We start from the raw sequence: 27,974 nt of genomic DNA on the forward strand, positions 1-27,974 counted from the left end.
TATTGCAGGGCAGAATTGTTTTGACACGGCCGTGTCATTTGTCACACCCGTGTGCAGTATTTGGCTTTTTGACGTCTCTTGAGGGAGATCAAAAAAACAAATATATAATCTCATACGTCATGAACAAGTATTAGCTTCTCACTTTAGGACTGCTGACGGACAAGAGTGCGCTGCAGTTCATACTCCTCTGCAACCTCTGACTTGTATTGATTCAGTGATGATTACATCTGCCAAGCACGTCAGCATTTGTCTATGAACAAGACATCGCAAAATGTTTCTCGGGAAAACTTGTAAACAGGTAGGCCTTAGGTTGAAGATTTGATTTTTATGTCTGGCACTGGGAGCATATCAAATCAGTGGGTAGGATATGATACAGTTGAGTAAGATTTGATTTTATGTCCTGCGACATGCATATCAAGTCCATACCTGTCGTTTTAATATGCTTGTAGTAGGACAGAAGAAAAATCGAATCGAAAATTGAATCTGAATAGGAGTGTTTCAAGTCTAAAGACTTCTAGCTCTGTTTGCACAGCATTAGTATGCAGGAAAACACTCAGCATTTAAAGCACTGTCAGTGGTCACAAGGCTCAGTGAAGGACTGCCTTTAAGCGCTTGAGTAGAAAAAAATAAAGTGCGTGAATGTCGCGATGCCCCCTCGCGTTTTTCGTTTCATTTTGCCCCTTCGCTCATTTCCAGTCACTTAAAATCCAAACGTGTGCTCATGGAAGCAATGATATGTATCAATACAAGACTGTGGTCATCTCACCTGCAAAGGAGCTAAATAGAACTCAAGGGCTTATTTTTTATTTATTTATTTGTGGATTGAGTCAAGGTTATTTCCCCGACTCATTTTACCCCTGCAAGCCAGCCAAGCGCAGGGATCCGCTTCATGAAATCTGCATTTAGATTGAACACGAGTAGAATCCTCCCTGTAAGCCCTCAAATGGTCGTCTTGTGCAGCGAAACTGCATTCTTGATGTTTGGCTGCTCGGGCGCCAAATGAGGGAAGGCTGATGATGATGTCAGGTGTAGGCAGAGAGTCCGCAGAGGCGAGCGGTAGTGTTGGCTGCACGGGTCAGCGAAAGCGGCTTTTAATAGGCCTGACCGGGGAAAGCGTGCTTTTCCAACAGCAGCGGGTTCTTTAAGTTTGCCAACAAAGCACTTTAATTAGAAAAGCAAGCCCTGTTAGACAGAAGCTTCTCTCATGCAGAAATCTTCTGCCACTGGACACGTTTTTACACAGCGACACAGCATTTAAATGCGTCGTCCCATCGAACAGGTATAATTTTTGCCTGCTTGAGATTACCGTCCCCACATTTTGCACTGTAGAATCTGTGATTTTGAATGTGTGTGGCCTCATATGGTGGAGCCTGGCCTGGCGAGTGACGTGGGAGCCGGCGAATGAGAGTGTACAGTTGGCTGACGATTAACCCGTTAGCCAGTTTTCATGTTGAGTGACTCGGCGTCAGTTGTGGCTGTGCAGCTAGTGTATGAATGTGCTTTTTACGAGTTTATTTTGTTTCCGTTTTGTTCAATGTTTGTCCTTCTTGCTGGCACGTATTGCGAGATTAGTCTGCAGTAAAATTAGTCTGTGGAAAGATGATCACCCCAAGATCACGCAATATGGCGGGATATCACCAAAGGTGGAATAATAGCAGTGCGGCCACCTTGGACATCTTTTTAGACTGAAATTCTTCCATCGAGCCAAGCGTTTAGACGCCAGTATCTTGAGTGTCATGAATGATAAAGTTCCTTTTTCCCACCGTTCACGCTCGAGTTTGTTCCCCGGGTCGACTTATGCGAACAGCTTTCCGGTGACTGACTGATGATGCATTATGAAGTAGCTCCGCTATGGCTACTGCTAGTATCCGCCGCTCTTGCCTCATTAATAAAAGAACAACAAGCACACACTGGGAATTAATGTAAAGAAGCCGTTTTGGTTTTGATTATGCAAATCCGCGGTGAGCGCCGGCAATGAAATTACAAGCGTGTTATTTAAGTGCCGCTAATCAATAACTGAGATGCGGCGTTCTGAAACCGCCCGTGCGCCGTATGGAAAAGTGGTCTGTCATTCATTTTCATTAAGTGCAATAAGCGAAGCCGACATCTGCTGTATTAAAAATGTAATTATCAGAATACATAAATATGTAATTGCCGCCACCTGCATAAGTTGATGCGCACTAATGCAAAATGTGGAAGGTATGAACCTCCTCTTAGCAAGCGCATGCCACCTGAACAATAGGTGGGCTCCAGAGTGATAATTGAGCCGGCATGTGATTCCCAGGCTTGGGAAAATGTTCATCACACAAGACTGATCCGTCATTAGATGCCTCATCCATAAAAAGCGCCGTTCGCCCAGCCAGGGAGAGACCGGCGCTATAGGTGAGGGATTCTTCCCTGTCGCAGGGATTTGAGAGGGATGACCTCACCTGGGAAGCAAAACTGCGACGCAGGCACGCGCCGGGCTAAAAATCTAATTATCTTCATGGTGATGAATACGTTTGCTGATGCACGATGCATAATCGTGGCGGCTGAGAATCGATGTGTCCGTGTGTCTTAGTAACCGAGAGCCAGCCGCCTTTCAATTAATCATCCCTTTCATTCAACTAATATCACGCCATGCATGTGATGAAAGCGTTTCCGCAAGGAGTCAGGCAAGCACGCGTGTTTGAGTACTCTACAGGAGGCGTTGGAACATTCCTTCCTCGTGTGAGTTTTCTGGCACAATCCGAGCAGCCAGTCAGGAGGCCAGCGAGCTGTGACACATCAGGCCGCAACATCCCAAAATTCCTCATCCATCCCCAAGGCTCCGTGGTGTCGAGAGCATGCGGTAGCGGAAGACTGTCCGCGAGGAAGGCTCATTTTTCATCAGGCGACACATCCCCAACACCATTCTTAAACGTCCATGCCGCCGCCCCCGCTGCTACAGTTGCTTCAAATCCTATTTGTGCGCACAGTGTGGGGCAAAATAGTGATATCGTGATATATTGCATGGTTATCAGCCACTGTCGCTGTCCCATTGCAAATTTAACTCATTCACTGCCGTCGACATATTCTATTCGTCAGCCGGAATCCAACTGTACTGCCACCGGTAGTATATACTGTGTACATGTTTCAATGGTTATGCGTGGAACAGGGTTGCGCCCAGCATGTCTGTTTGATGGACAAATCCCTGTAGAATGCATTGTTTGCATGACTTTGAATTGGAGATGAGCACAGCTTTATAGGAAACGATAAGGATTAAGCGGTGAATCTTGACTGGAGGGAGAGAAATGCAAACACGGAAGTCGGACAACTTTAGGCACCTCGCACTCGAACAAAGGATGGATACGTAGGCTATAAACAGAGTAGGTGTCGCGGTAGTGGAAAGTACAGAAGATTTGTTTTCTTTGAATTGTCGCTTAATCCCTCTATTGTCATAAAATTGTGGGAAAACTATTGCCTTGGGATAATAATAATAATAATAATTCAATTTATATAGTGCCTTCTCCGATAAGACTGTCGACTTTGCTATCACAACGTATCCTTTTTGCACCAATTTATTGATTAGCGCCTAATCCTTGCATTGTGGTTTTGTTAACAAAATATCACATTGTTATAGCAATAATAATAACTAAAGGGCTCCGGTTAGAATGCAGCTGACGATCTTTACTTTGTTTTAGATGTGGTAATGTATTCTAAGATCGAGTGATTCACACATAATCCCTGTATGGTGATATTATCTAAATATCACTATAGTATCATATCGTGAGTTTATTTTGCATTGTGCACATCGGACGGCATTCTTGGGGGTACTGTACACACACACACACACACACACACACACCCACGCAAACACTCTCACTCACTCTCTCTCTCTCTCTCTCTCTCTCTCTCTCTCTCTCTCTCTCTCTCTCTCTCTCTCTCTCTCTCTCTGTCTCTGTCTCTCTCTCTGAACAATCCTCCCAATTATCTCTATGTCTTAATTAGGCTCTGTTACTCCACAGCGGCCATCCTTGGAGTTGCTTTTCCTAGTCAAATTCCACTGCAGTTATCCTCGCTTGCCATGGGATCTTCTGTCAGGCTAGCTAATTACCAGCTTTTGTGTGTGTGTGTGTGTGTGAGCGTATAGGTGCGTGTGTTGTGTCATCTCTCATTGTAGCTCAGCACATCAATATGGATCAGTGTGCTGTCAGCGCACTTGGCCACACTCGATGATTTCTTAGTTTTGAGCATATCGATTGTCTTGATGAAAGTGTAGCTGCTACATGCATGTTTATTAGCCAGTGTGTGTGTGCGTGTGGTTTTCTCTGGACGTCTGATTGACAGCAAGTCGCCTCCTGAGGCAGAAAATCCATGGCCTTCCTTGGCCCCACCTTGACTCCCACTGCTGTCTTTCCCACACTTGATGTATTGTCATGGTAATTTCCTCGCCGTCCCACTATCAGCTTCTAAGAGGGTCAGCGCCGGGCACCTTCAAGCGGTCCAGGTGTTCGACTGATACGGGAAAGCCCGGCGGTATTGAGATGGTCCCACTTTTCCCTTTTCCTGCTTCAGGGCCGGCAAGAGAGTTCAATGTAGGGACCATTAAAATGTGGGGTACCAGGCTGTCCACGGAAACTTGAAAGTTTTTATAAAATTAAGTCTGTAATAATTATATTTCCATGGGAATTCAGGTTGCCAGATCTGATGTGTTACGATCGTCATTTTGTGCAAGATACTAAATCAAGTTTGTTTGTGTGTTTATGTTGGGATGTTGCGGCGTGCTGCCGTTGTGGTTTTTAGATAAGAACATGGACGCTTTCAAGCGTGGACTCTATGGGGTGCTTTCTCGTCGTCGTCTTCCCTGGTGTCAGTCTCGCAGCAGGTCTGATGCGCGTGCTTGACACATGACAATCTCATTTCCATCCAGGCGTGCTTCCTCGCTGTCGGGCGGAAGGGCTTCGCCGTGCAATTGCTATAAGTGTCACATTAAATCCCAGCCGGCGAGGCGGCAACGGCAGGGTGACAGTGCCGCCCATTCACCCGCGCCATTATCTCCACGGTTGACACACACGGATAGAAATGCGCCGCCGTCGCGTAACTTTTAGCTAGCCGTGATCCTGGCGGCGTCCCTGAGCAATCTTCTGCCTGACACTCTACGGGATTCGCTCGGCAGCTTTAAAGTGACGCCAGCTCCCGCGCTTGACAGCGGCGACGGCAACGGTCGCGCCGACTCTGATCAGTCAAGTCAAAATGATGATGACGAGTCTGACTGCGGCGCTGATGATCAATAACGCGGGCCCAGCAGCAGATGACGTGTCAGATTCGGGCTAAGTAGTCAGTCGAATCCACCCTTTAAGCCCACGTCAGAGCAACAGGTGGCGCTATAACCACTAACTCTCAGGCCATTTTAACCAATCAGACACCTGAAGAAAGTCATTTCAGGAAAAATACCGAGTCCTCATCCGAAACCTCGTCAATGAAGTAAGAAGAAAAAGAGGGAGCACATCCAAATTCTCTCAACTTTCTTTGTCTCATTATGAACTTTAAATCTGAAGAAAAAAATGTCAAATCTGATCTTTTTTTTTTTTTTTTTTAACTCGATACTGATCATCTAAAAATTATGTTATTGTCCCTGATTTCCATAAACAGATCGGGACAACTCTAGTTACTTTGGAATATCACACTTGTTGAATAAACATTGAAAAGATATTCGCAAATCTTCAGAACATGTTGCAGAATTAATTTAGCATATTTTTTTTTTAGGTTTTATGCATCAAAACTGTTTCAGGCCATTTTAGCAGAAACCCAAAGAAAATAATACCCGGGAAAAGACACAATGAACCAAGGAAATGATTTTGGGGGCATGATAGTCTAGTTATTTAGTTATTTTGGTATATCGACATATAAATTCATCAAGAAAAGAAATGCTTTCTTGTGTCGAAGTTTAGAACGGTTGTTTTTGGTACTTGTCTCAAGAAATCTTTCCTACGTTTTATTGCTTTCATGTTTGATTGTTGACAATAGTTACTTGTTGAAATGTTTGTCCGTACGTGATCGTTGACGACTTATTGTTGGCTACAAAATACATAAAACTGTGCAGCATTTATGATGTTCAACCCCTGGACTGGATGAATTCTTGGTGACTGAGATTGGAGTCTTTATCCGTTTCCGCACCTTTTTGACTTTTACACGTCTGCCTTGTGAATAGAGGCTGTAAATAGCATCACATTGTGTGGCACTTAACCACCCCGTCCCCAAAGATCCCACCGCTCCCCAAATTACCCAAACTTTACGGGCGAGTCGGAAGACAATTACCCAGAGGAGAGTGCTCGCCCCCCCCCCCCCCTCCCCCCACTCCGTTTGGCGTTGAGTTGATGAGATTTTGGCGGGATGCGAGGAAATAAGAGGAAAGCTCCCTCGTCCAATTACGGCACGGCTGAATAGCTTCGGAAGGCCTCGTGATGGCAGCGCTGGCGCGACGGCTTGTTTGAATTGAAGTGCTGGCAGAAAAGGGGGAAATGAATTATTGATTGTAATTACACAGGTCTGCGATTCCATTCACTGCTGTGTGTGTGTGTCCGTGTGTGCGTGTGTGTGTGTGTGTGTCACCTGTTTATGGGATGTGTTTTGCTCATGCACCACCGTTTAGGATTTTAGGAATAAAAAGCCTTAATAGGGCACTGAAATACTTAATAGCCACGTAAAGTAGTTTATAGTTAAAATAGTAGCAAATGTATCGTACAACCTCAGCTATCTTAAATATCTTTGAGAATCTCGAGCGCAGGTATCGAACTAGCGGCCCACGAAAGCTTGAAAATAATGAACATGCCAAGATCTTCAAAGTCGTGAAATAGGAAGGTAAGTGCTTGGATATGTCCTTGCCCATTTGAGGCGGATAGCTGAAAGAACAATTGGGGTCTGGCTTTGACAATAACGCCGTAACACTCTAAAAGTTTCAAGACCGCTTGAGAATTCCAAAATAATTGCCCCCTTTTCCCCCAAAACTTCTTAAAAGATGAATCCATTTTTCTTCCCCTTACTTCTCTCGTCCCGTTATAATATGTAGCGCAACGCCATGAATATTTCACTCAAGTGATCCGGAGACTCAATTCCCATCACAACGTTCCCCGTTGTGAAGAATGCGGTCATTATACAAATAAGCGACGCCAGTGTTTAGCCCTGAATGCATGGAACATATTTGCATCGCTCTCAAAAAGTTTCCCCTGAAAAAAAACGAGCCAGATGTTACACAATCTTCCGTCTTTAAATTATAATTGCGATGAAAATATGAGACTGAGTACTCCCCGGAATTGTGTTTTCGAGAGCACACATTTCAAACCGCCATTGTTAAACACGCACATTAAAAAAGGAATGGGACACGCTCGTTCCGAATGCTGATGAGTTGTGGCGCACATTTCACAGTTTCACAATACAAGTGCAAATATATATATATATATATATATATATATATATATATATATATATATATGAGCAAAATCACATACATCCAATGAGGAAAAAAAAAAGCATAAAATGAAGGAAACAGATTTTAAGAGACGTATTGTACTGCTTATGTGTGCAAATGTTTGGCCACTTATAATAAGACCTCAGTTCCATTATTTTGCTACCTTTTCATGTTGACTGAGTGATTCAGATGACGACACCAAAGGCACTTTCTAGTGATATTGACCCGACTACAAAAAAAAAACCTTTTGAATTTGTTTGGTGAACCTGAAGGATGAACAACAAAAGCAACAGCACCTGTCGTGCCGCCTCAGAGATAAACGTGGCGAAAAGAGAGCACAAAAAAGCAACAATAAAAGACCTGGGGATACACAAAGAGAAAAGGGAGCCCAAAAAGTAATCAGAAACAACACCTGCTGGAATACCAAGTTGGAGAAACTTGGGATAAACAACATCAGAGAGAGAGAACCGACAAAAGACAACAACGCCTGTGTTCATATATGGAAAATCCCATCCAAATGGCTGAAATAGTACTTAAAGGATGCATTGCATTCCCACTAGATGCATTGTGTTACAAAGCATTGTCAAGAATGGATATGATGTGTCCCATATTTACAGTACAGCAGCAATATTGTCGCCTTCCCCAAGATGATATTGGGGGGGGGGGGGGGGGGGGGGTCATTATTTTCCACAGAGTCTGTATTGAATTCCGCCGAATAGGCTTTATGTTGTCAGATTGAACGCTTCCTTATTGTTTCTCGATCATCCTTTGGACACCTCAATCCCCTCTAGAGAAACATTGTGTGTTGTGTGTATTAAAAGAAGATAAAAGCTCCCCCGACATACACACGCAGACAATGCGCACGCCTCCCCCATCCATGGCTTTCCGTCTCCTCCCTCCGTCTCTCCCCAAATTTCAATCTTGGTCACTGGCAGGCAGCAGGCACTGCACCCGCTGCAGTGGAATTTATTAACCGGCAGGGTGGCTGCTCTCTGTCCCAGTTTCTCGTTATTGACTGATTTGCAGCTTTTATTTGTTTATTTTTACGTCCTTTGACTCACATGACAATAACGGGTGAGTGATGGACTCCACCGGCCGGGCCTGTTTGAGCGATGATGACGACAGGGTGGAGAAAATAGATTTCAAAGTTCCCGCGGGTGCTTGGAATGTTTAGAAATACTTGATTTTAAAAAGTGTTTTTCAGGGATTGAAAAATGATAGATTTTCCTGCTTTAAAATGCTTGAAATCAATATATATATATTTTTTTCCACAACAACTGTCGCTACCACTGCATAAAATTTGGTTTCTGTCCAACATTTCTTTTTTTTTGCTAAATAAAGAAAATATTTTTTTCTTTTTTAGTGGAAACGGAAAAATGAAAACATTTAATGAAAAATATATATATATTTTTGGGCCGCCAAACTAAACATGCAAAAAATGTTTGAAATTAACAAACTTAATTTTATCATTTTTGTTGTTGTTTTAGCGTTTTTGTGGGGGATGGGAATAAAAACCTAGAAATGAAATAAAAAAGTGATAGTTGATAGTTTTTTTTAATCCACCCATCCCAAAAGAATTATATGAATAGAAATTAAAAAGTAAACGAAAAATACAGGAAGAATTGGGAGTGTTATTTATTTTATATTTAATACAATAAAGCAAAATAATAATTTTGAGTGTGTATTTTTTGTAAAATAAATGTGTATTTAATATCAGATTAGTTTTTTAGTTAAATATATGTTTATTATATTTTATTGGATTAAAATTAAGAAATACTCAAGAAAAGCTAAACATTTTTGAACCATCTCTTTCATACGATAAAACAATAATCATGTTGAGTATGTTTATTATTCATTTTGTAAAATATGTACATTCTACATCATTTTAGAGGTTGCTAGAACATACCGTGACCCCCTTATGTGTACAGGTCATCTGCATCACTGTCTACTCATCCATACACTCAACATAATCCCATGCATAGTCAGACATTTTTAATACATCTGTCAAACGGGAACTCGACTGCACAGGTGCAAACAAGCGCACACTACATTCGCCATCTCGTGCGCAACGCGAGCTCCATATGTGCGTATTGGCTTGTTAGGTAAGCGTCGTTCCCGCAGATGTTTGAAATTAAAAGCCACTCATGTCCTCTGAGGGCCCAACATCTGCGGGGGGAAAAAAAATCACAGGAAATCTGTTCGGCAGCTGTGTAACGTCAATTAAGAAAGTCACATGAAAAACAGTATTTTTGGACAAAAACTGTTTATTTTGTAAACAACAACAAAAGTAAACCGACAGGGAGGAAGAGGAAATATTGAAGGAGCACGGCCGACCGCGGCCGCACGTCCACGGGCGATAATCGGAATTCCCCGCACGTCGGAAAGGGGTTTGCCAGAGCAGCCAAAAATCTGGGGAATTTTTCCCCAAAGCATTTCCAAACCGGTTTCTTCCATGATACCAAAGATCACATGACGTTGTTAGAGCAAAATATTGTGATGAAATAGTATTGGTAGATACGACTACCCAAGATAGAGGTTGGTACGGTTAGGATTTGAAGCAACGGTTAGCAGTTCAAATTTGGTTTGGAAGTCAGGCTTAAAAGAATTGCGTTTTTAAGACAGGGTCGGTTTGTTTTAAATTATGGTCTGAGGTCAGGCTTAAGGTTTCTAGTTACAAAAAAAAAAAAGAAGCTCTTTCCGGATTTTGCCGCCAGTTTACACTCCGGTCGTTGTTCTAGTTGCCCTGTGGAGAATCGTCTTGTTTTTTTTTTTTCTTTGTTGCGCTGTCACAATTGTCCCGTCATCCCCTTTGCGGCGGCAGAAGTCGTCATCATGGAGATGCGTCACTGTCACTGTCATGTCTGCCGTTGCCGCGGCGGCCGAATCGTTGGATCGGGACCCCGGCGTCGTGGCTGACGTGACGGGTGACACTGATCTCACGCACGCACGCACGCACGCACTTGTCCAAGTCTCGCTCATCACGCAAGAACATTTTCCAAAACCGCCTTTTTTTGCCACGGCCCATTTGCTCCCGCCTCTCCTGGAGCCGCGACACGGGCGTGTTTTTCCGGAAGGCGAACAGCAGACAAGCACAGGTGCAAAATTGGTTTCAAATGATATCAGCCTTGACTTGCTCTCGGAAGAGCGCTGACATTTGGAGCGTGTCTGGCGGGATACTCGCCGCTGTGCTGAGTCATGCCCTTATTTGAACGCTCTCCCGGCAGAAGGTTTTCCCCCCACGTGCCGCTTGTGGACGTCTCGTCTTGTGTGAAATGAAGTTCAAGACGTGGTTAGGGTTTCAAGTTCAGGTTTCAAACCTGGTTTGGCGTTTTTAGCAAAGGTTAAAGTTTCAAATTGGGGTGTCATCCCACAGTTATGTCGTCAAATTAGACTGCGATAGGGTCCCAAAATGTAGTTTCAAACAAGGGTTATGGTGTCAAGTTAAGTCAAGGGTGTTTAGCCTATGTCAGAGCAATGTTTTGGGTTTCAAGTCATGGCTGAGCTCTCAAAGTAGGGCTTCGAGACATGGTTAGGTTTTCAAGTTCAGGTGTCAAACCCAGAGTTTCCAACAAAGGTTAGGTCTTCAAATTAGGGTGTCTTCCCACAGTTCGGGTTTCAAATTAGTGCTTCAAGCTGCTCGGCACTGCGCTGACTCACGCCCTTATTTGGACACGCTCCTGGCGGGAGGTTTTCTCTTGAGTCTAACGTTGCCTCGACGCGTCTCGTGGACGTCACGCTTTGCCGTTTTGCTGAGGTCAACGAATTGAAGACGTTCCGGAACGCTCCGCCTGCTGAGTTGACAGCGGCGGCTCCAGCTGAGCGCAAACTAGTATCGAGGCCGCCGCAGCTCCATTAGTGGCCTCTCCGTTTGTTTACATTCAAACTTCAACTTGCAGCCATTGCGAGTGACGTCATGCATGCCCTCACACTGGTCAGTAGAGACTTAAATCATGTTCTTCTCTCTCATCTACTCACAGCTTCACACAACACGTAGACTCTGCAAGAAGAAGGGGTAAAAACTGGACTTGGCTGTATGCCTAACCGGTGGATGAGAATTTCTGTTGTTGTATTCATTTGTCTGACGGTGTATGGCGAGTTTAAATTGGGAAGGTTTCAAATTTGGATGCAGGCCAGGGTTAGGGTTGCAACGAGGGATATCAAGCTGTCAAGTTAGTGGTTAGTGGTTTCTAAACTGTGTCGGAATGGGGGGAAAAAACTCAAATGTGTGCTTCAAACCAACATGGCAGACTTCTTGTGCATTTTCCAAAATGGCTTCTTGAGACTTTTTATGGGTCTGCTATGTTGTTGCCAAGTTAAATTGGCTTTGGGGTTGAGTTTTCTCCCAAATTTTGGCCACTTTTCGGATGTCACGCCCGCCAGCAACCCTCATCAAATCGTGATACCAATAGCATAATTGCCCAAGTCATTTTTTTCACATTTTCAGCAAACAAGAAAAAACAAATTCAACAAAAGAGAGGAGTCCATTTGCCTCCATTCAACCTTTGTGTATTTTCATGACTTCGGATGGCTGACAATCTACACAGACATCAAGAAAGCAAATTGGTATTTGTTTTATTGATTTTTGTGGCAGTAAGTTCAAAATGACTTTTTGATGAAGTATGCTAATTAGGCGAACAAAATGTGTACATTTCCCTCAGCATGTAAACATTATGGTTACAAAATCCATCGCGTTCGCAAAGTAATGGCTTTAAACGCAACCCATTAGCTCCGTTTCCACATCCTGGTGAGGTCAACCGGGCTAATTTCTCCCGCCTCATGCGATCCCCTTGTCCTGGTCTTCAATTATGGATGACATTATCAGCCTCCCCCGCCGCCGCTGCCGCCCTTGACGCCTCACCTGGATCTTCCTTGACCTCCTTCGCTGGAGAGTCCGCATTAATATTTATCAGGAAGTTCACCGCCAATAGGTTGCGGCGTGATAGAGGAGCGTGCAGCCATGTGTTAGCGACATTAGCGTGTAACATTGATTGTTTGGTTGGGCGAGTGGGAAGATGCTGGTGTGTGTTTTGACTGCAGGCTAGCGAAACAGCATGTCGGCTTATTTATTCATAAATTGACACAGCGAGCCAAGAGCGCACCCTATTTCCGTAATGCGAGCATATGGAATCATGACATGCAGGCATGCCAGGCTTTGAAATCGAGCAAAATGCCGCGCGGTTTTTGGATTGCATTGTGGGACGCGGTGGCCGTTTTAAGCCAAAAACAAAGAAACCGCCTTTTCATCTCTCCTTGACTGATGACGTTTTCCACAAAAGGTTAAGGAGAGATGGTATAAAGTTGAGATGCTTTGACTTTTAGAAGAGGTCTGAACGGGAATCAGGAGGATTACGGGGGATCCAAGATGTACGAGGTCGCTTCAACGTAAACATGGTTAGCAACTTGTCCCGCCAAATTCGAATTGAGTCGTACAATCATATGTTGTCAGTCAAATCCGAATGCGTCAGGCGGGTGTCAAGTCCACGTTCATTCAACCTCCTCATGCGACACAGTTTTAAATCCCCCAAAGGCGCCACAACTCTTTTATATATTATACAACTATGAAAGCGCAGAATGTATGAATTAGTCAGACTTTTATGCGATACTTCCAGGCTGAGGAGGTCTTTTATATCGCCGTTGTATTTGTTCCTTGCGCAGCACATCGAGCCCCGTGCTGTGTATACGATAGCCCATATACTCTATTAGTCTTAATCTACGTTGTTAGCGCAGGCCTCATTATATCTCTCACTCAGGAAATAGACGTCGACACGGATGCTAATGGTTTTCTGTACAACACGCTTGTTGTTTTTGCCGCTGACAGGTGTAGATGTGAGTCATTATCACAGCTAATCACCTCGCAAAAACAATCAGTCATCAGTAGCCGCCAATACCCGAGTGCCGGCGACGTGTGAAAAGGTTTTAATGGACGCGGAATTACAGGCTGCTCGCGAACACGACGTCTGCGGTTTTAGTCTGAAGGCTCGGCGGCTGCAGCGGGTCGGAATTTGGTGGTTGTCAAGGAAACGTTAAGTCTTTGGACAAAAAGGGTGGGACAAAGTGCCCGTGGTACAATGTCGCTGCTTACTCCAACATCGGAAGTCCCTTGATCGTATCATTGATCTGAGGAGTCCCGGGAAGTGGACATGTAAATACTTTGACTGACTTTGATCTTTGTTTTCCCATTCGGGTCGTCTTCATTTCAAACGAGTGACCGTGAAAGCGGCGCGATGCGCATTCATCGTAAAAGCGGCTCTTCATCATCAGCATGGAGATGAGAGGTAAATGTATTCGACCTGATCTGTATTCATGTCTTGCTTTGCATATTCCCCGACGGTCCTCCTCCCCCTATTCCTCCCCCTCACGCTGTTTGCTTCACCGCATGGGAGCGACGGCAAATTTAACTTTTCGTCGTTGGAAAGTGATCAAGTTTAATCTCCAGGCAGCCCGGGCAGGCCTGTCTTGGAGGACAACACTAATGGTTACAGTGGAATAAAATAAGCCTTAATTAGTTCCTCAATGGGAAATTCCAGTGAGTGCGAGTGGACAACAGCAACAAGAGTCAGCAACGTTTTATGTAGCAAAACCAACAAGAAAAAAAAGAACCCTACAGGGCAAGCAGTTGAGATTGAAATAAACTGTCAGGAGTCTATAATGTATAAAGTTTGAGGGAGTCAACTCGTTAACAAAAAAAAAAAAGGGTCCTTTCAACAAAGTGAAAATCTTTCCAAAAGAAATCACGTGGGCCTTTGCTGCAGACTTGCAAAATGAAACCCCACGACCCGTGTCAAACATCGTCGGTGTGAAAGCGCATCAGCAAAGATGTTGGACTCGCTTTTGCGTGTCTTTTCTTGTTCTCCCGGCCGTGAAATATTTCGACTTTCTAAAGCCGCCCAGAGGTTCAATTATGAAGTCAGGAAGAAGCGCTTTGACAAATTTGTCCTTGAAAGTATTTATCCGCTCTGCGGTTTCCTTTTTTTTTTCTGCGACGCGAGGCACGATTCGGCCGAGCCCACAATGTGCCATTGATTGTCTGCCCTGATCCTCTTTTTCATGCCTGATGAGAAAGTATGGCTCTTTAAGTGAAAATCTCAATCTCAAGACTAGTTTGTTTTACACAGTCCTCACCGTAAATCAATAGACTTTGAGCCAAAATGTCAACATTGGTTAGCAGGATAGCGGCGGGCAGGGGAGATAGGCGCGCATCGATTCCTTACGTAAGGCGCGCGGTGACATTACGCTTCTTTATCTTTGGATGCAGAAGTCTCGGGGAAAAGGGCATTCCGATTCTTTTACCTTTACGAGACAACTTTGGGGAGTACTCTGCCTTCCTTTCTAACTTCTCGACCTTATCATGTGTCCTCCGACTGTGGATTTATCGATCGCTCCGCCAGATCAGAGCGGCAGGCTCGCTTGGGTCGGCCATTAAGGAGATAATCTTTTCACGTGTTCCGCCACGTGCATTGGGACACGATTATCCCTGTAAGCGACTCGAGCTTGGCCACTTCCACTTTTGTCTTTGGAGATTTTCAGCGCATGAACCAAAACTACAAAAACTTGACTCGCCAAATGTGTATACTAAAGCAATAAACCCTATTCATATTTAAAGCTGGGATCATGTCTGGACAATTGGTACACTAATGGAAACGTTATAGTATAGCTAGTATCATTGGTCTCCAGTACCATCAATAATGAATCGCAACACTTGGGGCTAATTCGATTATTCAAGAGCGACTACAGTTGGTCCGATCCCACAATAGCGAACGGTGCAGCTGTGAAACTGACTTGAACCTGAAATGATGTACATTGGTCTGAACCTTTTGAATGTAGGAAGGTATCCAAATCTGTATATTTTTCCAAAGCTGCACCAGCTCTTCAATGTTTGTGGCATTATTGTCCTATGAATGATATTTCATTGTTCATTTCTGAACCAAACATCTTCTTCAGGATTGAGCAACAATGCAAGAGCAGGTGAATGTTCACTCCGTCATAATAATAGGGCTTTTTCTTGTTCCATCTTCATGCTATGGATGAACCTTCATGCCCGGTTAGTGTTCCTTCACCAAGGTGAGATGGACAGAAGTATCAATTAGCCTGTGGTTGTTGTCGCGCGACAGCTTTCGTCAGCGGGGTGGTGATGTTTTATGTGAGTAGAAGAGTACGCACCGCTGCTTATTGACGAGCTGCGGCTAATTGACAGCATCTCAAGTGCCAACTCGAGTAGCTTCCATGCTTCTTCTTCCGCTTTCTGCGTCTTTTTAGTGCGAAGCTATTCGACCCCCCCCCCCCCCCCCACACACACACACACACACACTCGTCCAAGCGGTTTGAGAGAGCTGTGATTAATTACACCTTGCCGTCGACACGGGGGGATGTTCCTTAGCGGACCTCGTAATTTGGATAAAATGCCTGCTGCGAGACAGCTTGGAACAGGTGGTGGAGTGGTTGCCTTGTAAGGTTGCAGGTCTTCATCAGACTGTTGGATGTTACGTTTGGTATGTGTGGACATTATGCTCAGTTTCTCATAGTCAGGGTTGGGCACTATGTGTATAAAACATACAAATGTATCCAATTACAGCAAGACATGACCGATGGTATCATAATTTGTATAGTAAAACAATTGTGCTATGACATAATGAAAAAAAAAGACATCATGAAAAAGATTTCATTTTATATTGTGATGTGAAGTTTGACATGATCAAAAGTAAGATTTAATGATTAAAAAAAAAGGTAAAAGAAAGTAAGATTTAATGATAAAAATGACATGGTATGACTTTTAATGACGTGATGAAGACCATGTATAGTAATGAATTTTAAAAAAGTCTATAGTAAGGCGTTTAAAAACAAAGCTCATCCATAATAAGGCGTTGAAAAAAACAGACCATCTTTAGTTAGGCGTTTAAAAACAAAAGACCATATATAGTAAGGCGTTTAAAAAAGAACATGTGTAGTAAGGCATTTTGAGAAAAAATGACAGGGAGAAGGGGTGTAAAAATATTTAATTTCCCATACTGGTTTAGTAATCTGGCCTTGGTCTTCTCCGCTGGAGCGTCTCCATTTCGGGCGGTGGTCAAATTTTGTCGTCACGCAGTAAAATCTCTCAAACATGAAATTACCAAAGTGCACTGGAATGAGTTTGCCGGGGGCGAAGGGGTCAGAGGAGAGGGAGGCACGCCGGCGTTCACGTGACTCCCGTCTCATTATCCCAGGATGTTTGTTTTTTTTCCTCCTTTTTCCATTCAGTGACATTAACGAGTCCCCAAAGTCAAAGTGGGAAATTCAATTAAAGTCAATTTAATTGAGCAATTAAGTAAGATGACAGCAGGGCCGGCTGTAATTGGATGATTGCAGATGAGATCACGTATATATATTTATTTATTTTTCCAAGATTATATACATCATACATTGCTTCCGGTCATATGTTTCTTCTTCATAATTTTATAGTCCTGTATAAAATTACACATACTAGAGACCAAACTAAACCGTTTATTGTGAAATAATGCCAAATATTTAATGACATGTATAGTAAGACCTCATGTTTTATATAACATGAATAATGTAGCATAGCTTTACTAACGTAAGACATGTTTATGACATAATGTATAATCAGACTTTCATTTAGTGGTACAGTTGACAGTGACAATCGTATATTATACTAACACATTTATTGTGGATTGTGCAGATTTGAGTGTCCCGTGCCGGCTCCTGGGCCCAACCGGCGGGCAGATGTGATCTGGGCGGACAGCGCTGGGAGCTAGCCTGCGTTTTCTAGTTAATAGGGCAGCGTGTGCATTACGCTGGCGCACCGCACTATCAGGGGCTGTAATCTCTTGCGCAGCCCTGTCATCACGGCCGGGTCGCAGTCCGCTCCGGAGAAGGAGAGCCGAGCTGACGGGTCCGACACCGTCGGGCTGAGGGCCAGACAGGCGCAAGGGCAAATGACATATTGCAGCACATGTTAGCGTTTTGACTCTGGCAGCCCAACTTTCTAGAATGTGTGCCTTGTCATTTTGTTTGGATGATGTCATCATGCCACATTTAACATTATGACATCATGTGCACCGTGTCAAACTATATGTCCATAACGTACATGTACTTTATGATGTTATGTATGTTTGTTTATTATGATGTCAATATATGTGTTCTGTAAATTGACTGTCTGTTGTCGTACTAGAGCGGCTCCAACTACCGGAGACAAATTCCTTGTGTGTTTTTTGGACATACTTGGCAAATAAACATGATTCTGATTCTGATATATCTTATGTATTACAATATTAATTGCAGGTGGAATCACCTACCTGAGCCCAACAAGTTCCTGGCCTCGGTGCTGCGAATCAACGTGAGCTCCACCAGTGGGGGCCACCCAAAGCTCTGTGGCCACCTGTGCCCCATATCATTGTACACCACTCCTCAATAAAACCTGTGAACATGTTGAATTCTCATTGTTATTCCTGTCATGACAGATGAACTTCCATTTGCACTTTACAAAATACTGCATTCATATGATATAAACTATACGACACACAGCAAGGTGGAAGTTAATTCAAATGAGTAGTGATTAGAAATGGTGGAAATAAACCAAAGCAAACAGCAGATGTTCGAGTGGATAGAGTAGTCACTCCTCATTTCAGCTGGGTGGTGGGGGGCACCAACCAGTCTTGCCACGGGTGGCCACTTCATTTGGGACATTGAAGGGGAGGTTATATGGCCACCTGATCAGGGATATCGACATGGAGGATAGGTGGCCACTTCATAAGGAACATTGAAGGGGAGTTTAATGGCCACCTGATCAGGGATATCAACATGGAGGATAGGTGGCCACCTTGTGAGGGACATTGGCGTGGCGGTTCAATGGCCACTTCATTAGGGACATTGAAGGGGAGTTTAATGGCCACCTGATCAGAGATGTCAACATGGAGGATGGGTGGCCACCTTGTGAGGGACATTGACGTGGCGGTTTGATGGCCACTTCATTAGGGACATCATAATACCAACCATTACCTCCGTCGGTGACAACTCAGATCAGATGGCCGAATGGTCTAAGACTTTGCCTCCGGTTCAGGTGAACATGGGTTCGATCCTCATTTGCGCCTCCAAATACATAGAACTATAAAGATGGAAAAACCCTTTCACAAAGTTGCTGTTTCACGGGGTTCGAACCAGAGACCACCTGAATTGTAGGCAAAGTCGTAACCCATGCGACTACATCCAAGCATGTTAAGTTTGACATTTTGTTTGTATTCATTCATCACGCTTGTACGTATGTATGTACCGGATAAGTACCAACCGAACCGTGCGTGGTCACCCAAATGTGTGGCCGGATGGTCTACGACTTTACCTTCAGTTCAGGTGGCCCTGGTTCGATCCTCGTCCTCGACGATTTGGCCATATAATGATGGAGGAAAGCCAAACAAAGCGTAGAGTGGGAATCGAACCCAGCACCGTCTGTACCAAAGTCCTTGTCGTAAACCATTCGACTACACTTGACTTAGCGACGAAGGTATTCAGGTCGTATTTATTGGTTCGGAACACGGCGGTATGGACCCGATAAATACGACCAAAAATTTTCACGTTTGCTTATATTGCGTGGCTAATGCTTTAAAAGTTTGCCTTCGGTTCAGGTGACCCTGGTTCGATCCTCGTCCTCGACGATTTGGCCATATAATGATGGAGGAAAGCCAAACAAAGCGTAGAGTGGGAATCGAACCCAGCACCGTCTGTACCAAAGTCCTTGTCGTAAACCATTCGACTACACTTGACTTAGCGACGAAGGTATTCAGGTCGTATTTATTGGTTCGGAACACGGCGGTATGGACCCGATAAATACGACCAAAAATTTTCACGTTTGCTTATATTGCGTGGCTAATGCTTTAAAAGTTTGCCTTCGGTTCAGGTGACCCTGGTTCGATCCTCGTCCTCGACGATTTGGCCATATAATGATGGAGGAAAGCCAAACAAAGCGTAGAGTGGGAATCGAACCCAGCACCGTCTGTACCAAAGTCCTTGTCGTAAACCATTCGACTACACTTGACTTAGCGACGAAGGTATTCAGGTCGTATTTATTGGTTCGGAACACGGCGGTATGGACCCGATAAATACGACCAAAAATTTTCACGTTTGCTTATATTGCGTGGCTAATGCTTTAAAAGTTTGCCTTCGGTTCAGGTGACCCTGGTTCGATTCCCACGTCAGGCTCCACTTCGCTATATAAAGCAAAGTCTCCAAGAAGTGCAAATGGAGGACAAAGTGGGGATCGAACCAACGACTACAGTTACCAAAGTCAAAGTCTTAAACCACTGGACCAGCTTCGGTTTAGCAACTCGGATGTTTGAGTAGTACTGATCGTGAAAACTGATCGCTTTTTGCGGCTCCAACACGTCACTGATATGACAAATATGACTAAGAGAACCGGAAACAACAACTGCAGACGGTCGAGTGGCTTCAGACAATGATTGGTACTCCAGAAACTAGGGTTCGATTCCCCGTGGTACCTACACTTTAGATTTCTTTCACCAATCTTTCTGGTTTTTCACTTTCAAAACCCAATATTCTAACTTTTTTTTGCAGTTCTTTGTTAAATAAAGTTTTGTAAAAAAAACAGGTGCACCTGAAAACTATTTAAGCGGCGATTAATTGTCTCGACGACCTTTTCGCCATCAAGCCGCGAGCATCACGACGTCTGTGATGAGGTGAGTCTTCTGAGTCTTCTCCTCATTTCAACGGAGTTTGCTAACTTCTAACACTTAATTCACGCTTTCGTCGTGCTAACACCTTGCTCGCATGCTACCCCAAAAAAAACACAACGCTTCGTCTCTATCGGCGACAATAAACGTCAACTCCGAGCACATTTATTTGATGCATATGGCGATTAAATATAAACGCTAATTCCGCCAATGATAAATGACGTGACTCGCGATCTTAAATGACACGAATCTATCGAGTGAGTGTTGTATGCGCTAATGAATAATAGCGCTTTATCATTTAAATTTTTGCTCAAGATCGTTTCAGCATTTTGGGGGTGAAAAAAAGCGCCGCTGCAGTAGGTAAGTGCCAACTTTCACATCAATTACAGAATCAAGTATGTCTGTGTACGTGTTCATTGTTTTCTTAAATGTATATTAATTCAAATCTATGCGTGCGACTAATTGTCTCATTTCTGTCCACAGGCTGACAGCTTGATGGTCATCTTGACACTAAAATGGTGCTTAGCAACAAAATGACAGCCTGTTTTTTGTTTTTGTTTGTTTTTTGTACAGCAATAAAATATCTGCGTGACTAATTGTCTATTTTCTGTCCACAGACGCACGTCTTCAAATCGCCCCAAAAATGGTGCTAAACGACAAAATAACAGCCCCCCCCCCCTTAAATGTATATTAATAATTCAAATCTATGCGTGCGACTAATTGTCTCATTTCTGTCCACAGGCTCACATCTTGGTCATCTTGACACTAAAATGGTGCTTAGCAACAAAATGACAGCCTGTTTTTTTTTTGTACAGCAATAAAATATCTGCGTGACTAATTGTCTATTTTCTGTCCACAGATGCACGTCTTCAAATCGCCCCAAAAATGGTGCTAAACGACAAAATAACAGCCCCCCCCCTCCCCTTAAATGTATATTAATAATTCAAATATATGCGTGCGACTAATTGTCTCATTTCTGTCCACAGGCTGACAGCTTGATGGTCATCTTGACACTAAAATGGTGCTTAGCAACAAAATGACAGCCTGTTTTTTGTTTTTGTTTGTTTTTTGTACAGCAATAAAATATCTGCGTGACTAATTGTCTATTTTCTGTCCACAGACGCACGTCTTCAAATCGCCCCAAAAATGGTGCTTCATGACAGCCCCCCCCCCCCCCCCTTAAATGTATATTAATAATTCAAATCTATGCGTGCGACTAATTGTCTCATTTCTGTCCCCAGGTTCGCATCTCAAACAATGGTCCAATGACCCTAAAATGGCTGCTTCAATGTGAAATGGCTGACTCCCTGCCTTCTGATAGACATGTCTACCAAATATACCAAAAAGGTTCCACGTTCCAAAAAACTAAAATGCAAACTGTTACTGTGTCTTTCAGCCCACCGTGCTGCAGGTCTTCAAGACGTCCAGCTCGGTCTCGCTCTCTCCTCCCGGGTGAGACTCACTCGCACTCATACGCAGAAATACAAATCATGTTTTATTACATTGTGTTTTAGTGCAATGTTGCGAAAGGCAGCAGCGGGGCTCCAGTGACGACATCGTGGTTCAGGTGGTAACGTGCGCTCAATGGCAAATACAAACATGTGAGGTACCAAAAGATGGTCAAAGATTGTGCGCTTACTTGGTCTTCACATAATTGTGCACATCGTAGGTGACGTCACTTTCTGCTGCTCCGATGAGACTGAAGGACGGTTAAGGACACCTGAGATGAGATGATTCGGTGAGCATTCCTGACAGCCTGCTTTTTTTTTTTTTTCTCTCTCGTTTTTCTTTTTTGTGTGTCTGTGCAGTCATGGCAGCCTCTTGACTTGATCCAGAGATGCCTGAGGAACAAGATGGCGGTATATGAAACAAAATGGCTGACATGCTCAATTTACCAATAGTTTAACATCTCTCTTCTGCAGTTCTCTGCGCTGAGATGCGCTGGTGTCGGGACCCTCCGGGTAATTCACCTGTGTGCTCTCATTGTTTGTCTTCAGCGTCCACCAGGTGGCGCTGACACCAACTCGGGCTGTGACTGGGTCCGACGTGGACAACGCCAACTCGTGAAGACCTCCTTCGTCAAGGTCCGACTTGATGAAACAGTGTCGTGGCGGAAACGTGGCGTCGTCATCGACTTTGTGCCGAGAGAGGACGTAAGCTACGAACGAGCTCATCAATTCAAGTTTGAAGAATGCGCACCTGCTTTTTCATTCCAGTACGAGCACAGCATCCTGGAGGAGAAGCACCCCGACCGTCGGCATCCTGCACCTGCCGGACAAGTTCTACATGAACACACACATTTTCAATGTTGACACTTGTTAATAAACCAAATAATAATCAGCTTGACTGCTCTATCATTTTGTTTCTTTGTCCAGGCTTTTGCCTCGCTGCCCCAGTCCACTCGTGCCCTCAAATTATCTCAGACTTCGCATGGCCTCTTTCGTGGGTGGGTTTCATCTCAAACATAATTTGCTACCAAAAAACATCTTCGGTTAATGTTTGACTCACAGATATTGTTGCCTCTTCCTCAGGTGGTGAACCACATCCAGAAGGTGCTGAAGCCACATTTCGGGGCAGTTTGACATCTGCACAGGGTCCATCCACACTTCAGACAGTATGCAATTGTGACTTTTTCTTATTTGATCAAATGTGTTCTTCTTTTGAAGGTGCTGAAGAACATAGTCAGCTTCCTGCGCATGCAGCAGTGTGAACACGCAAAGTCCCAGACAAACGACGCCTCATGTCCTCTTCATTGGTCCGTTTCATCTCAAACATAATTTGCTACCAAAAAAACATCTTCGGTTAATGTTTGACTCACAGATGTTGTCATGTTGTTGCCTCTTCCTCAGGTGGAGAACCACATCCAGAAAGGTGCTGAAGCCACATTTCGGGGCAGCCTGGGAAGTGGAGAGCAGTTTGACATCTGCACTGGGTCCATCCACACTTTAGACACTATGCACTTTGCAATTGTGACTTTTTCTTATTTGATCAAATGTGTTCTTCCTTTGAAGGTACTGAAGAACATGCAGCAGTGTGAACGTGCAACATCCCAGAAAAAACAACGCCTTGTCCTCTTCATTGCTGGCCTGTTTCATCTCAAACATAATTTGCTACCAAATAAAAACGTCGTTTGTTTGACTCACAGATGTCTTTTTGTGTTGCAGGGAGGTGACGACAGACTGGTCCATGCTGGCTTTGAAGGTCCATTCCACAACACTGAGCTGGTTGTTGTCTTCCTGGCTTTTTTTTTTTTTTGGGGGGGGGGGGGGGGTCTAAATGTAATGTCTGCTAATTAATGTAATCTTTAAGACCAATAAATGGTAATTACAAAAAATTGTTTTGCTCAAAACTGTTCTTGATCAAGCTTTTCTTATGCTGCATGTTGTTGCCTCATCCTCGGGTGGACAACCACATCCAGAAGGTGCTGAAGCCAAACTTCGGAGCAGCCTGGGAAGTGGCAGAGCAGTTTGACCACATTTGCAGTGGGTCCATACACACTTTAAACAGTTGCTACAAAAAACCTTTGGTTCATGTTAGACTCACAGATGTCTTGTTTTCCAGAGAGATCGCAACGCAATAAAGATTCACAGCCATGAGGAGATGGTTGTCAGTGTAATCCTGGCTTTTTTCATTTTTTGGGAGTCTAAATGTAATCTATAAGACAAAAATGGTAATTAAAACCAAACTTTAGGGTAGTTCAAAACTATTCTTGATTACACACTCTTTGCTTACACTGCATGTTGTTTCCTTTCTTCCTCAGGTGGAGAACCACATCCAGAAGGTGCTGAAACCAAACTCCAGAGCAGCCTGGGAAGAAGTGGGAGAGCAGTTTAACATCTGCACTGGGTCCATCCACACTTTAGATGGTATGCACTATGCAATTGTGACTTTTTCTTATTTGATCAAATGTGTTCTTTTTTTGAAGGTACTGAAGAACATAGTCAGCTTCCTGCGCATCCACCACTGTGAACGCGCAAAGTCCCAGACAAACAACGCCTCATGTCCTCTTCATTGGTCCGTTTCATCTCAAACATAATTTGCTACCAAACAAACATCTTTGGTTGATGTTTGACTCACAGATGTTGTTGACTCTTCCTCAGGTGGAGAACCAGAAGATTCTGAAGCCACATTTCGGGGCAGTTTGACATCTGCACTGGGTCCATCCACCCTTTAGACAGTATGCACTTTGCAATTGTGACTTTTTCTTATTTGATCAAACGTGTTCTTTTGAAAGGTACTGAAGAACATAGTCAGCTTCCTGCGCATGCAGCAGTGTGAACACGCAAAGTCCCAGACAAACAACACCTCATGTCCTCTTCATTGCTGGTCTGTTTCATCTCAAACATAATTTGCTACCAAAATACATCTTCGGTTATTTTTTGACTCTCAGATATTCTTGCCTCTCCCTCAGGTGGTAAACCAGATCCAGAAGGTGCTGAAGCCACATTTCGGGGCAGCCTGGGAAGTGGAGAGCAGTTTGACATCTGCACTGGGTCCATCCACACTTTAGACGGTATGCACTTTGCAATTGTGACTTTTTCTTATTTGATCAAACGTGTTCTTTTGAAGGTGCTGAAGAACATGCAGCAGTGTGAACGCGCAGTCCCAGACAACGCCTCATGTCCTCTTCATTGGTCTGTTTCATCTCAAACATAATTTGCTACCAAAAAAACATCTTCGGTTAATGTTTGACTCACGGATGGGTTTTTTGTGTTCCAGGGAGGTGTGACGACAGGCAGGTCCACGCTGCCGTTGAAGGTCCATTCCACAACACAGAGCTGGTTGTCGGTCTTCCTGGCTTTTTTTTTGTTGGGGGGAGGAGGGGGCGTCAAAATGTAATCTGTAAGACAAATGGTAATTACAAAAAAATGTTTGGCTCAAAACTGTTCTTGATCAAGCTCTTTTCTTACGCTGCATGTTGCTCCTTCCTCAGGTGCCCAACCACATCCAGAAGGTGCTGAAGCCAAACTTCGGAACAGCCTGGGAAGAAGTGGGAGAGCAGTTTGACCACATTTGCACTGGGTCCATACACACTTCAGGCAGTATGCACTTTGCAATTGTGACGTTTTGATCAAATGTGTTTTTCTAAAGGTGCTGAAGAACATGGTCAGCTTCCTGTGTATGCAGCAGTGTTAATGCACCAACACCTCGCATGTCCTCTTTATCACTGGTGAGTTTCATCTCAATTTTTCCTTACCAAAAAAAAAAAAAGTTTGACTCACAGATGTCTTGTCTTCAGGTCCGCATCCTCTTCCCACTGGGTGATGACTTCCACCGGCTGCGTTTTGATCTGGCTGGCGTTAAGACTGAGCTGGACAGAGACGGGTTTCGCCAGGAGACTTTCAAGAGTATGCTCCTTGAATGTTGTTGATGTCCACATCCTGTCCTAATGATTTACTCTTTGAATCAATGTGGGTTTTTTGCTTTTCTTGAAGGTTCTGTCGACCATGGTCAGCTTCCAGACATCGCAGCCGTGTGAGCACTTACAGAGTCCCAGAAAACAAGTCTCACATTTTCCTCCTCACTGGTGAGTTTCATCTGTCAAAAACATTTGCTGCACAAGAAGTTGACTTGATTTTTGACTCAATTTTTGTCTTAGATCCCCACACACTGGTCCACACACTTCTGCCACCAGCCAACAACTTCACCATGCGGCGACGAGGAGACCGTTGATATCAAACTTGTGAGCGGTTTTTTCCCCCCAGTTTACTTGTTGATGTAATGTCTGACTTAACATCTCTGCAAAACAAATAAAAACTGTTTTAAAAAAAACATTGCCTTGAACTCTTGTTTATTTTTCAAACACATCACACAAAAAAAATAAAAACATTTTCAAACATTTAAAAAAAACTAAAATAAAAAAAAAAAAAAAAAAAATTCAAATTTTTATTTCGCCAAAAATTTTTTTTTCCAAATTTTTTTTTTTTTTTTTTTTTTTCCCCAAAATTTTTTTCTGGAATTTTTTTTTTTTCCCCGCAAAATTTTTTTGGGGGAAGGGGCGGGGCCTCTGCTGTGATTGGTGGAGAGGGGGTATGCAAATGAGTTCAAATAGAGCAATCTGATTGGCTGGTTAAGGCAAAAGTAGAAAAATCTAGGATTTTCCTGCGTTGTGATTGGCTGTTGAGGGGAAGTGGGCGTGGCTATGCAAATTAATTTGCATACGGCTTGGTGATTGGTCGGTTTCAGGTACATACATGTGGTGAGCAGAATAGGGTAACTGCTATTTTAAATTTTGCAATAAAACACTGAAGACTTCTACAAATAAGCAATTTATTGCACCAAAAATGTTTGTTTGTTTTACAATTTGAACAAATATTCAATAAAAGTTAGACACAAGCACTGGATGACAAGTTTATTTAGACATGGAAGCAGTTTGAGGCTGATGACACCATGTTGTGCACCTGAAGATGTGTGATGTCCCTCTTTTGGCTCACATGGAGGCGAAAGGAAGGGAGTTGACTACCTATGTACTGTTTCATATACTGCAAGAATTACTTGACTCTTGCAGTACATGAAACATAGGTTTTGTCAAATTTCATCAACTGCAAAACACTGGCATGGGCACACAAAAAACAACATTCAACGCTTCTGGACATATGTTTGTAAGCTTTTTATTCAAAAACACATGTTCAGAAGCATTGTTGTGTTGTGCAGTCTATGAAACAGACCAAGAAATGCCGAAGTGACATCACACCACATGGCTGCCTTAAAATCGTACACACACACCTGTGCAAAAGCAATTTGCTATCACTGTGGAGCAGGATGGAGTTGCGAGTCCCGTCTGTCGGCTGCACCGGCACCCAAAACCTCCTCGTTCCTGTCATACAACAAACAAAAGCAGTGAGTTATGTTTTTTTGCACGTGTCAACTTTACACACGCAAAAACTTAAATCAATATAAAGTCAATTAAAAGATGATTAATTAGATTGTAAATTAAACTGTACAGTAATTTATAAAATTGTGCACTATAATAATTATTGTTAAACTTATTTCCATCTTTCATGGGCAAAATGATTGAATGGAACATACATCGTCACAAAATTTGGTGAAAAAATATTAGAGACATCTCTCAGTCTGTTGCTTTAAACAAATGCAAAATTGCAATATGTTATTAGAAGTGACAGATAACATTCATTTTCTACTTTTTGAAGAAGAGGACTGTTTGAAAGCCAATCACAGACAATACTGGTCACGATGAAAACATTCAAATGTATTAATTATTATATTTAATGACTTTTCATTTCACAATATTTGTACTGACAGGTGGTCTAACAGATCATTTAAAATGGGAAAATCTTTAATATTGTGCCACATTAGACTGTGCAGGTAAGCCCGTATTTATCTAAATGTTGTCACCGAAGGAACATGCTACGTAGAAGACGATGTTGTTGTTTTCCCTAATATAAATACATATTTAGGCTAGATATTGCAGTGCAAAGGTGGAAAGGTTGAGCATGTCTTACCTGTGCACAGCATCTCCCCACTTGTGTCACTTTCGCCTCGGTTCAACCGGCGCGTGCAGACAACATTCTCTGCATGGCCGCCTCCGCTCATGTAGACAATGAAACAAACTTTCTTAAGCGTTGCCGTAACTTTTGCAAACAAAACAACATTGTCAACACGCGCCGGCAAAGTCAAACGGTGTCACAGTTTCTTCTTCCGGTCGACCTTTCACTTCTGGGTCGCGACTCCCAACTATTTTTAAAACAATGTCGACGAAGCAAATAACGAACTCGGAGCGCCCAAATGTCGTCAATACACATCTAACGATACATCCGCATATTAAACTTTTGAAAATAAATGTTTCAAAAACCGTCACCGACATTGACGGTAACACGTTGGCCCGGTGACTATCGGTACGGTGGCCG

At 43.4% G+C, this 27,974-nt stretch overlaps 3 long non-coding RNA genes across 4 annotated transcripts in view; all 3 read left to right on the forward strand.

The window, feature by feature from the left end:
- LOC133396999 (uncharacterized) overlaps positions 1–18,292 on the forward strand; it is an 82,690-nt gene extending 64,398 nt beyond the window's left edge. The window contains exon 6 of the long non-coding RNA XR_009767519.1: positions 17,708–18,292. This is a non-coding gene — a long non-coding RNA (uncharacterized LOC133396999). The remainder of the gene's footprint in view (positions 1–17,707) is intronic.
- Positions 18,293–19,983: 1,691 nt separating this feature from the next.
- Positions 19,984–21,327, forward strand: LOC133397000 (uncharacterized). Its single transcript, XR_009767520.1, has 7 exons — positions 19,984–20,112; positions 20,422–20,466; positions 20,590–20,624; positions 20,724–20,879; positions 20,966–20,994; positions 21,093–21,127; positions 21,227–21,327. It is a non-coding gene; the product is annotated as an uncharacterized LOC133397000 (long non-coding RNA).
- A 694-nt stretch (positions 21,328–22,021) lies between these two features.
- On the forward strand, positions 22,022–25,844 carry LOC133396998 (uncharacterized). Of its 2 annotated transcripts, none has more exons than XR_009767517.1 (16): positions 22,022–22,259; positions 22,323–22,552; positions 22,638–22,861; positions 22,956–23,330; positions 23,525–23,588; positions 23,668–23,776; positions 23,867–23,972; positions 24,032–24,120; positions 24,207–24,432; positions 24,518–24,619; positions 24,676–24,740; positions 24,826–25,128; positions 25,198–25,276; positions 25,346–25,454; positions 25,542–25,633; positions 25,706–25,844. It is a non-coding gene; the product is annotated as an uncharacterized LOC133396998 (long non-coding RNA). The 2 variants fall into 2 exon arrangements; XR_009767518.1 differs by having other exon boundaries at positions 23,528–23,588.
- Positions 25,845–27,974: the final 2,130 nt, after the last annotated feature.

Source organism: Phycodurus eques, chromosome 22 (genome assembly GCF_024500275.1).
Source record: "Phycodurus eques isolate BA_2022a chromosome 22, UOR_Pequ_1.1, whole genome shotgun sequence".
Lineage (NCBI taxonomy): Eukaryota > Metazoa > Chordata > Actinopteri > Syngnathiformes > Syngnathidae > Phycodurus > Phycodurus eques.